General features: G+C 35.9%; 1 protein-coding gene across 1 annotated transcript in view; it reads left to right on the forward strand.

Moving 5' to 3' along the window:
- The window catches only part of LOC135205599 (uncharacterized), a 349,446-nt gene that overhangs the window by 147,861 nt on the left and 188,506 nt on the right, over nucleotides 1–13,079 (forward strand). The window lies entirely within an intron of this gene.

Here is a 13,079-nt window from a genome sequence, read left to right on the forward strand (position 1 = left end):
CATATTAGGCGTTTCATATAGTTTTATATATAAAAATGTGTGCAATTTCATGTAGAATACAACAAAAAATATTTGAAGGTTGTAGCTTTTCTCATTTTTGAAATAATTGCATATAAATCCTGATAAATAGAAAAAACTATGTTCGGTCAATTTTGACTCGACTGAAATGCTTGCAAAACGCAATTGTAAGCAGAAACTCTTACAGTATAGTAATATTCAGTCATTTATCTTCACTTTGATACAAATTCGAAGTCTCTAGCACAATATTTAGATTTATGGTGAATTTTTGAAAAACACTTTTTCCTTCCCACCGCGTGCCGATTCTCCGCCGCAAATCTCCGAAATGCGTACGTCGCATTCTCCTAATATTTGCTCCCTTTCATATTAGGCGTTTCCTTGAGTTTTATCTATGAAAATGTGTGCAATTTCATGTAGAATACAACAAAAAATATGTGAAGGTTGTAGCTTTTCTCATTTTTTAAATAATTACATATAAATCACGATAAATAGAAAGAAAACCAGGTTTGGTAAAATTTGACTCAACTGAAATGGTCAAAAAATGCAATTGTAAGCAAAAACTCTCACAGTCTAGTAATATTCAGTCATTTGTCTTCATTTTGAAACAAATTCAAAGTCTCTAGCACAATATTTAGATTTATGGTGAATTTTTGAAAAAAAACTTTTTTCTTCCCTCCTCGAGGTGATTCTCCGCCGCAAATCTCCGAAATGCGTACGTTGCATTCTCGTAATATTTGCTCCCTTTCATATTAGGCATTTCATTGAGTTTTATATATTAAAATGTGTGCAATTTCATGTAGAATACAATAAAAAATATTTGAAGGTTGTAGCTTTACTCATTTTTGAAATATTTGCAAATAAAAAAATTATATAAAAATTTTGGCATTCGATCAACTTTAACTCGTCCGAAATGGTTGAAAACTGCAATTGTAAGCTAAAACTCTTACAGCATAGTAATATTCAATCATTTATCTTCATTTTGAAACAAATTGGAAGTCTCAAGAACAATATTTAAATTTATGGTGATTTTTTTAAAAAAACATTTTTTTTACGTCCGCGCGTTATGAATTCTTGCATCATTTTGTGCTAATATTTTCTCTGTGTTGCTTTCATCGTTTTACAATGTGTTATATACCAAAATGATCGCAATTTAGTGTAAAATACAATGAAAAAAATTAACTTGTTAGCTTTAACCGTTTTGCTCACAGCGCGATTTGAATACAATTATATATAAAATTTTGTTTTTGCTCTATCATATATTGCATTATTTATATATGATAATGATATTTTTTTCATTTCTGATGGTTGCATACTAAACTTCAGGCAATGACAAAAAAAAGAGCCAAAAATGAACTCTTAATCTTGAAAACTAAGCGCGCTGTGAATTTTTGAAAAATATGTTTTTTCCGCTTCCGCTCTCACTTTGAGACCGCCTCGGCATACGGGAGACAATTTTTATTATACCCCTTCGGCGTAAGAGGGTTAATGGTTCTTCTGTCTCTGGAAGTGAGAGAGGACCTTCGTTGATGGTTGGATGCCCAGAATCTGCTGAAGGGTATCCCTCTGCGTTATCTTCCACTGGACTTCCTTCTGTTTTCAGATGCCTCCCTCACAGGTTGAGGCTCTCATTTAGGCGGCCTCATCACTTCAGGTGTTTGGAGTTTGGAGGACAAGCAGCAACATATCAACGTCTTGGAGTTGAAGGCGGCTCTCCTGGGTGGGTCTGAAGGAGTTTCGGGGGAAGGTGGATGTTCCTTTTGCCGTTTTCATGTAGGACAACACCACTGTGGTAGCCTATGTGAACAAACAGGGAGGCCTGGTTTCACATCAACTTCACGCCTTGACCGTCGAGTTTCACCAGTGGGCGGTCAGCAATTCAGTAGAGCTCTCAGCCAGGTATATCCCAGGGAAACGGAACGTGGTCGCAGACAAACTCAGTCGCCGGGATCAGATCCTAGGCACAGAGTGGTCCCTTCATCAAGTGGTGGCAGACAAGCTTTTCCAAATTTTGGGGGAGACCCATGCTGGACATTTTTGCGAAGCGCTTCAACAGGAAGTTGGAGGTGTTCTGTTCATTGGTTCCAGATCCTTTAGCATTGGCAGAGGACGCATTCCAACATCCTTGGGACAACCTGGAGGTGTATGCCTTCCCTCCATTTTGTTTGATCCCTCAGGTTCTGGATAGGCTGATGAGTTCACAGGGTCTCAGGATGACTTTGGTACCCCCTCTGTGGCCTCAAGCGGAATGGTTCCCAGATCTGCTGTCATTGTTGTTAGAGGTTCTGAGGGAGATTCCTCCTTGGCGACATCTCCTGTGTCAGCCCCATGTGGAAAGGTTCCACCAGTCAATAGAATCCCTGTCTCTTCATGGTTGGAGGCTATCAAGTACCTCCAAGCGAGAGGGTTTTCTCAGAGAACAGCTGGGCACATGTCCAGCAGTCTTAGAAAGTCAACCTCCATGGTTTACCAAGGCAAATGGGCAATCTACTGTATTTGGTGTCGTAAACAGGGTTTTTCTCCACTTGCGACCTCTATTCAACAAATGGCAGACTTTTTAACCTTCCTCAGAGATGAGAAACGTTTGTCCGTTTCTGCCATTAGAGGCTATAGGGCAGCCCTGAGTTTGGTGTTACGCCTTAAAGGTATCGACATCTCTTCCTGAGAAGTTTCCCTGCTAGTTAAGGGGTTTGAGCAGTCAAGTTCTCCTAGAGAGCTCAAGCCTCTGACGTGGGATGTTTCCTTGGTTCTTAAGAGCTTCACTTAAAGTCCATATGAGCCCGTGCGCCGATCATCTGACAGGAACCTGACGTTCAAGACAGTTTTCCTTCTGGCTTTGGCATCTTCCAAGAGGGTAGGAGAGCTCCACGGTCTGAGCTATGAGGTGAAGCATACCAGGGGTTGGGGGTCGATGTTCTTTGAATTTGTCCCGGAATTCGTGGCCAAGACCCAAAATCCCTCTGTGCATGATGACAAGTTCACTTCGTTTTCAATTCCATCACTGACAGACTTTGTGGGTGGTGATGCTCAAGAGCTTTTGTTGTGCCCTGTCCGGGCCCTGCGTTGCTATCTATCTTAAAAGAACTCTGCACCTTAGACCAGGCTGCTGCAGACTTTTTGTTAGCACAGGCCGTACAAGGAAAGAGGTGTCTAAGAATACTATCTCTGTTTGGATACGAGAAGCCATCAGACAGGCATACTTGACTCTTGATGATTCTACCACCACGTCTGTGCAGGCTAGAGCGCATGACGTTAGAGGTATTGGTCCCTCTCTGGCTTTCAAAAAGAACTTGGCTATACATAGAGTGCTGAGCGCTGGTACTTGGTTACGCCAGTCCACGTTCACCTCCTTCTATCTTAAGGATGTTGCCCACAGATCTGCGGGCACGTTTTCCCTGGGTCCTGTGGGGGCTGCCCAACAGGTTGTGTAACTCATGGTTGCCCTTAATGGGGCTGGCCGGCTAATGCCATTCTTTAAGGACAGGACTTTGATATTCATACTACTTAATAAGGTGACTTGGGACATCTCCAAACCGCATATGATTTTTGCCTCTGACCTTCGGTTTTGTAACGCCAGGGCGATTTATCCCGAAAATAACCATTTTTCAAATTCTATCTCCTCCCTTGATATTTAATATTAAGACTTGGGATTACTACCATATATAGACCTGATGTAGACCTCCAATCAAATGAGGAGTTTTTTTTCTAAAAGTAATTTTTTTGCTAGATATGAATTTTTCATTATGGTAAAAAAATAAACCCTATAAATTGGGAAAACAACATTTATAAAATAAAAAAAAGACGAAACACTATAGTTTTGAGATACGGGCGTTCAAAGATTTTCTTCGTATTTTTATAACGACAATGTTAATAAATAATGATTATCATGAATGTATATTTCTTTTTTGTGTATTAATAAACCAAAACTATTTTATTTATCATAATTTAATCATAAATTATGATCCCTTTGCTCATATATTGTAGCTTGGGGCACTGCGTCAGGCAAGACGGGGCACTCCTTCCTACGCAACTCTCTCGCTCTCCTTCACTAACTCAGCTTATTACAGCGAATTTTCTTCTTCTGTATGTTACCTAGATGTTTTCCTAGATGTTTTCCTAGTATTTTCCATTTTGGCATGATGAAATTCTTGCCAAAACAAAAATAAACAAACGTAAATGCAAGAGAATGTCAAGAGGTGAAATTCGAAGTTGTACGTACTCTCTTTTTTACAAAGACAATGTTAATAAATCATTATTATTATGAATTTCATATTCCTTTTTGGGTATTAATAAACCAAAACTATGTTATTTATCATAAATTAAGATCCCTTTGCTCAAAGATCGTAGCCTGGGGGACAGTGTGACGTGTGCCTCAGGCAAGACGGGGGCGTTTACTTACTATGCAACCCTCCCTCTCTCTCTCTTCACTAACTATGCTAATATCGCATATATTATGATATTCTGTAATCATATTAGAGCAAATTTTCTTCGTCTTTATGTTAGCGAGATGTTTTCCTTGTCTTTTCCTCATTGGCATGATGAAATTCTTGCCGAAACATAGATAAGCATAAGTAAAAGCAAGCGAATGTCAGAGGTGAACTCGAACATGTAGACTACTTGAAGTCTGTGGTAACACTGATCATGGTTGAACTTGGATACTCCCCTCTGCGGCCCACGGAATCTCTACAGATGCTATTTCTCACAATTTCTTTGACAATAATTATCAAAATTTACGATAACAGAAGAAATATTGCATTTTCTTGTGCGGATGTTTTAGGCTTATTGAGTTATGTTTACTAATTATCCTGTAACTACGAAAGTAAGAGGAATTTTGACGAAATATTTCGTATACGTATTCTCAATTGCCATATGAAGCTCCATGAATTTTTTCATGACTGCCTTTTTTGCCCTATACCCCCATATATAGGGGTTCTGGCCGGCCCCCTTAACAGGGCACCTTTGTATCTTGCCTAAGATGATTGTGGGGATGAGAGAATGAGTGAGTTGGCTGGTCTCCTTCTTTCTCTTGTACCTTTCCTTCTTCCTGGTCTGATACAGGTGAGTAAGGTAGTCATACTGATAGTGTGGTCGTGCAATATTCAAATATCTTGCCCGCTATTTGGTAGCATATGCTCCACTCCTTGACAAGGAGGGGTTGGAAGTAATACAAACCCTGTTGTCTTGGTTTGTTATTGGACAGTCAAAGTTTCTCTTTGGTTCCCTATATAATGGTTATCCCATATATCATTGTATGTCACTCAGGGTCTGAGTGGTTAGATATCAATTTATCTAGCTTCTCTACGGGCTGCAGTCCCTCTCTGAAAACCATTTCTTTTGAGATCTGGACTGGTGGGTAGGCCTGCAGCAGGCCTAGGTTGTCTTATACCTCCCTCCAAGTATGAGTCTATCCTACTGTTAAAACCGAAGGTTTGTTCGCGTATGAACATATGACAAATTTTCTAAGACAATTTGTATTTTTCATAGTTACAAACCTGAGGTCTTAACATTACACTGCCTGCCTCTAGCCCCCCCCCCCCCCCTCTTTTTGTTAAGTCATCCTGAGTTGTGAAAGACTGGCATAGCAGCGTCATCTTTGACCAATCCTCACCCGGGCTACGCATGTGTTGCCAGATATCACAAGATTCCTTGCTTTCATCTGCTTTTTGACCGGATCCAGCTAGGTGCAAGAAATTATCCTATTGTTAAGACCTCAGGTTTGTATCTATGAAAATACAAATTGACTTAGAAAATTTGTCATATTGTAAGTAAAACTGACCCTAATTCATGTGGGTCAGTATTTGTGTGGTTGTCTGTAATACCGTTACCATTGCATGTTATTTATAGGTCTGATCACATCGTTTTAGTTGTGTTTTAGATTTTCAAGTGCTTTATATCATTAGTCTGGACGTACTTTCAGGTTAAATAATCTTTCTTCCAAGTGGTTCTAGAATACTGATGCTCCTCTACCTTTAGTGGTGTTCCATGCTGAGAACTCTGTTGTGAGCCCATAATTATTGTAAACCCAGGCCCCATATTAACCTAAGCTTTAGTCCCAGGAAAAAATGATATGTGATGATTTACTGACAAATTTCCAAGCAGAACATTTTAACTGAAAATAGTGAATGTTTTACCTAACAACAACAAAAATAATTGCCAATGCTTAGTTTACATTCCTGGCAGTATATTCTATAGCCTTTGTAGTGGTACTGTGCTGTACTCACTAATGAATGTTTTAGTAGAATGCAGACTTGGCTGATGTTATGTTTTGGATGGCTACAACTAACACTAATTGTTGGAAGGTAGGGTTGAAGATGATACCGTGCAGGGTTAGTGATAACTTCACTATCATTCTCTTCACCCTCTTATCAGGTATTTAACCAAAATTGCATCGTGCTTCACCTCTCTCTCCTAGATGTGCACAAGATGTTGAAGGAATAGTTTAGGCATGATGGATAACAATTTCTTTGAAAGGATTTCCCATGTAGATTGGGCTGTCTTTCTGTCCTTGACTTCTTTTTATGGCTTATCCAAAAATTCTTGTTCCTCAGTCTCCTAACCTTTCTTCCATCCTCATCAAGTTCAATGAATTCTTTGTTGTCAGTTCCTCAACCTCAGTAGGTAAAAGTTGATGAAAGTGTCAGCTTTGTCAGGTTCTAACTCAAATGTTTTGCTCTAGCAGTACTATTTTATTATTTGTATTATTTATTTCTTTGAGAACATCATCTTTATGTAATCCTTGAATGGATTCATATATGTCTAAAAGGCATTTCTGTATTTCATTTATAGTACGTACATTCTTTTGTGACTTCTTACCATGCTGAAGCTATGTTCTTTGGGGCATTTAGAGTTTTTAATTCCTTCCAGAAAGTTTGGAGTGCCTCGCATTCAATAGCTTCAACAACCTGAGTGAATGTGTTCCACAAATTCTATCCCTTGAATCTACCCACAGCACCTTGATCTATTAGTTGAATAGGTGAAGCTTTGTTCAGTGGGAAAACCCAACTTTCACATAAGGATGCAAATCACCTAGGTGCTTTGGATTTCCTGGAGCAATATTGACAGTAAGAATGACCTTAAAAGGAATATTGTTGTCAAGGAAATATTCTTTCACCTCTGGAATGGAACAGTTGGAACAGTCTTCATTTAAAACTGGTGTCATCCATGCTTTCTTATGGTGAAAAGGAATGGGAAGCAGATGCTTGCTTACTTTAGCAAATTTCATGGGGTTTTCCAAGATATGAAAATCATGAAAGGCTTTAGCCCTTAAACGCCGAGTGGATGTATTTTACGTCGACATTTTTTGTCTCTCGGGTCCTGACTGGACGTATTTTACGTCAACATACAAAAGTTTTTTTTAAAATTCGCAGAAAAATTCTTCTAGGCCTACCAGCCAAAAACTCTTGAATCATGCGCCTTGGGGGATGCTGGGAGTTCACGGATCAAGGTGTTGTTTTGTTTACAATCGTTACGCAGCCGCGCAAGCGTGAATTTCTTTCTTGCCGCACTAAAAAGTATCAGTGACACATCTCTTAAATTATTTCGTCACTTTGACATAATTTTTGTACCATTTTAAATTAGCCGTTACATGGATTATTATATGTGAAAATGTGTGCATTTTTATGTAGAATACAACAAAAAAATACTCATGATTGTAGCTTTTATCAGTTTTGAGATATTTTTTTATAAATAACAATAAGTGCCAAACTTTCAACCTTTGGTCAACTTTGACTCTACCGAAATGGTCGAAAAACGCAATTGTAAGCTAGAACTCTTATATTTTAGTAATATTCAATCATTTACCTTCATTTTGCAACAAATTGGAAATCTCTAGCACAATATTTCGATTTATGGTGAATTTATGAAAAAAACTTTTTCCTTACGTCCGCGCAGTAACTTCCGAAAAAAATCATACATGCGATTGTGGTAATGTTTGCACCATTTTAAAATTAGCCGTTACATAAGGTTTTATATATGGAAATGTGTGCAATTTCATCCACAATACAACTAAAAACAACCCATGGTTGTAGCTTTTATCAGTTTTGAAATATTTTCATATAAAAAATGTGACAAATTGTAAGCTAAAACTCTTATATTCTAGTAATATTCAATCATTTACCTTCATTTTGCAACAAATTGGAAGTCTCTAGCACAATATTTCGATTTATGGTGAATTTATGAAAAAAATAACATTTTCTTTACGTCAGCGCGGTAACTCTTCCGAAAAAATCATGCGTGCAATTGTGGTAATGTTTGCATCATTTTAAATTAGCCGTTACATAAAGTTTTATATATGAAAATGTGCGCAATTTCATTTAGAATAAAAATAAACATAATTAAAGGTTGTAACTTTTCTCATTTTTGAAATATTTGCATATAAATCACGATAAATAGAAAAAAACCACGTTCGGTCAACTTTGACTCTACCGAAATGGTCGAAAAACGCAATTGTAAGCTAAAACTCTTACAGTCTAGTAATATTCAGTCATTTATCTTCATCTTGAAACAAATTCAAAGTCTCTAGCACAATATTTAGATTTATGGTGAATTTAAAAAAAAAAATTTCCTTCCCTCCGTGCACGGATTCTCCGCCACAAATCTCCGAAATGCGTATGTCGCATTCTCGGAATATTTGCTCCATTTTATATTAGGCATTTCATAGAGTGTTATATATGAAAATGTGTGCAATTTTGTGTAGAATAGCACTAAAAATATTTGAAGGTTGTAGCTTTTCTAATTTCCGAAATAATTGCATATAAAAAAATATATAAAAAAATTTGACATTCGGTCAACTTTAACTCATCAGATATGGTCAAAAACTGCAATTGTAAGCTAATACTCTTACAGTATAGTAATATTCAATCATTTGTCTTCATTTTGAAAGAAATTGGAAGTCTCTAGGACAATATTTAGATTTATGGTGAATTTTTGAAAAAAATATTTGTTTACGTCCGTGCGTTACGAATTCATGCATTATTTTGTGATAATATTTTCTGTGTTGCTTTTATCGTTTTACAATGTGCTATATACCAAAATGATCACAATTTAGTGTACATTACAACAAAAAAAATTAACTAGTTACCTTTAACCATTTTGCGCATAGCGCGATTTGAATACAATTATATATGAAATTTTGTTTTCGTGCTATCATATATCGCATTATTTATATATCATAAATGATGGTTGCATACTAAACTTCAGGAAATGACAAAAAAAGGAGCCAAAAATGGACTCTTAATCTTGAAAACTAAGCGCGCTGTGATTTTTTGAAAAAAATATTTTTTCTGTTTCCGTGCTCACTCCGAGACCGCCTCGGCACACGGAAGATGATTTTTAATATACCCCTTCGGCGTTTAAGGGTTGATATATACCCAATAACATTTCCACCTAAAATATTAGTTAAACAAGCTTTACATGCCTTAATTCTTGGTATCTTCTTAGCTTTGTAGTCTATGCACTTGCATTTTCGCAATCGCTTCCAACACAAGCTAGTCTTGTTTACGTTGAATGTGCACTTGAACAAATATATTTCCTTACTATGATCTTGTGGAGTTTTTATTGAATTTCTCAGCTCCTTCACAATCAGAACTTGTAGCTTCACCACTAACTTTCACATCATGTGAATAATGACACCTCTTAAAACCCTGAAACCATCAGTGACTTGCCGTGAAGGTTTCAAAGTAGGTAGGGTCATCATATTGTTCCTCAGTTGTTTCAAAGAGTGCTCTCTCCTGTATTGATAGCAGGCCATCGATCTATGTTACGAGTAGTCATTGTATTCAGTAGACCCTGCTCATTTCTTGCTAATAACTGTTGGTTATACGGAAGCAGATGATACTGTTTTAAATATCTTTTTCTTACCCTTGATAATCATTGAAACTGTAGACTAAGAAAGATTTAGATTATGTATACAATGACCATCATAACTTTACCTCCTTTTGTACCAGGTTATTATCTTAATTTCTCTTCCAAAGTAGTAATTGCTTCAATCTTTTAACTACAAACAGATGTACAAGGTCAGTTTGCCTGTATAGATTTGTATACGTGTATATACGCTAAAAGAACCCCCCCAAAATTCCCACATTTTAAAAATAAGTCTCAGATTATGTCTGCATTGTGGCTTCTCAGTAACCTATTTAATTTTATTCAAAAGAATTTTTTATTTTGCAGTATCTTTAGTATTCATTCAGAAAGTGAGGAAGTTTAAAAACATTCTATGAAATAGGTTCTCTATTATATAGTAATGAAGATGCTATTATAATGCAGGAGAGAATATTGCTGTGTGTGTGATTGTATTTACGTATGTATTATATTGTTCCATTATTTACATAGCCTGTTACAGCATTCATATATATTTCATTCTGACATTTCACTAAAATGAATGGTAGGTGACGGTATATGGTGAATACAAATTTTAGAAAGATACTTTGACTGTAATTTAGTAATGTGTTGTGTGACATTTTGTTTTTCATGCAAGTTTGATTAACCCTCTTACGCCGATTGGACGTATTAAATGTAGACAAAAATTTTTTTTTAAATTCGCGGAAAAATACTTATAGGCCTATCAGCCAAAAACTTTTGAATCACAAGCCTTGGGGGATGCTGGGAGCTCATGGATCAAGGCGTTGTTTTGTTTACAATCGTTATGCAGGCGCACAAGCGCGAATTTCTTTCTTATCGCACTAAAAAGTATCAGTGACACATCTCAGAAATTATTTCGTCACTTTGACATAATTTTTGCACCATTTTAAATTAGCCGTTACATGGAGTATTATATTTGAAAATGTGCGTAATTTCATGTAGAATACAGCAAAAAATACTCGTGATTGTAGCTTCTATCAGTTTTGAAATATTTTCATATAAATAACAATAAGTGCCAAAATTTCAACCTTCGGTCAACTTTGACTCTACTGAAATGGTCGAAAAACGCAATTGTAAGCTAAAACTCTTATATTCTAGTAATATTCAATCATTTACCTTCATTTTGCAACAAATTGGACGTCTCTAGCACAATATTTCGATTTATGGTGAATTTATGAAAAAAACTTTTTCCTTACGTCTGCGCGGTAACTCTTCCGATAAATTTTTTTGTGCGATTGTCGTAATGTTTGCACCATTTTAAATTTGCTGTTACATAAAGTTTTATAAATGGAAATGTGTGCAATTTCATGCACAATACAACTAAAAATAACCCATGGTTGTAGCTTTTATCAGTTTTTAAATATTTTTATAAATAATGAATTGGAAGTCTCTAGCACAATATTTTGATTTATGGTGAATTTATGAAAAAAAGAAACATTTTCCTTACGTCCGCGCGGTAACTCTTTCGAAAAAAATCAGAAATTTTTTCGTGCGATTGTCGTAATGTTTATACCATTTTAAATTAGCTGTTACATAAAGTTTTATACATATATGAAAATGTGTGCAATTTCATGTAGAATTCAACAAAAAATGATTGAAGGTTGTAGCTTTTCTCATTTTCAAAATATTTGCATATAAATCACGATAAATAGAAAAAAAAACCACATTCGGTCAACTTTGACTCTACCGAAATAGTCGAAAAATGCAATTATAAGCTAAAACTCTTACAGTCTAGTAATATTCAGTCATTTATCTTCATTTTGAAACAAATTCAAAATCTCTAGCGCAATATTTAGATTTATGGTGAATTTTTAAAAGACTTTCATTCCCTCCGTACGTGGATTCTCCGCCGCAAATCTCCGAAATGCGTACATCGCATTATCGCTATATTTGCTCCATTTCATATTAGCCATTTCTTAGAGTTTTATATATTTCATGTAGAATACAACAAAAAATAATTAAAGGTTGTAGCTTTTCTCATTTTCGAAATATTTGCATATAAAAAAATATATATAAAAAAAATTCGACATTCGGTCAACTTTAACTCGTCCAAAATTGTAGAAAACTGCCATTTTAAGCTAAAACTCTTACAGTATAGTAATATTCAATCATTTATCTTCATTTTGAAACAAATTGGAAGTCTCTAGAACAATATTTAGATTTATGGTGAATTTTTGAAAAAAACTTTTTTTTACATTGCGTGTTACGAATTCATTCATCATTTTGTGATAATATTTTCTCTGTGTTGCTTTGATCGTTTTACAATGTGTTATATACCAAAATGATCGCAATTCAGTGTACAATACAACGAAAAAAAATTAACTCGTTAGATTAAACCGTTTTGCTCACAGAGCGATTTAAATATAATTATATATGAAATTTTGTTTTTGCGCTATCATATATTGCACTATTTATATATGATAATGATATTTTTTTCATTTCTGATCGTTGCATACTAAACTTCAGGCAATGACAAAAAAGGAGCCAAAAATGAACTCTTAATCTTGAAAACTAAGCGCGCTGTGATTTTTTGAAAAAAAGATTTTTTCCGCTTCGGCGCTCATTCCAAGACCCCCTCGGCATACGGGAGACGATTTTTATTATACCCCTTCGGCGTAAGAGGGTTAATTATGAATGTTTTGTACAGGTACGTTTCACTTTTTGTAAACTTTTTTTTTTTTTTTTTTTTTTTTTTTTCCTACAAAATTTTGCCTCAGTTATGGAAGATTTCCTCAAGTTTTCGTACACTCGGAAATGCTCTATCCGGGGTTCATGCATGACCGGGCCCCGTACCGAGTGCCCAAATAAAGCATCCCATATTCTTTCGTGACCCATATTACTTTTGTGTTCATTGTTTTTTTGTGTTTTTATTCAAGTGCAACTGCTAAATAAGCCGTCACGGGGCCAAAGAAAGTTCCAAGTGTTAGCCCTTTTGTAAAAAAAGGCGAGAAACATTGTAGAATTTAAGAAAGAACTTGTAGCAAAGTGTTAAAGGAAGTTACATGGCAATCTCGGTGTGAAAATGCCTACAACAAGCGCTACTGTTAGTGAACTTAAGGCCAATAGAGGCTGGTTTGAAAATTCAGAAAACGAATGGGCATTCATAATGTGCCTACTTTAGGGATTAAGGACATGTTTGCAAAGTGGAATGATGTTAAAAAATTTGGGGAGAATTATCATCCCAACAAAGAAGTTGTAATCCTTGT

The sequence above is a fragment of the Macrobrachium nipponense genome, chromosome 24, assembly GCF_015104395.2.
Source record: "Macrobrachium nipponense isolate FS-2020 chromosome 24, ASM1510439v2, whole genome shotgun sequence".
Taxonomy (NCBI): domain Eukaryota; kingdom Metazoa; phylum Arthropoda; class Malacostraca; order Decapoda; family Palaemonidae; genus Macrobrachium; species Macrobrachium nipponense.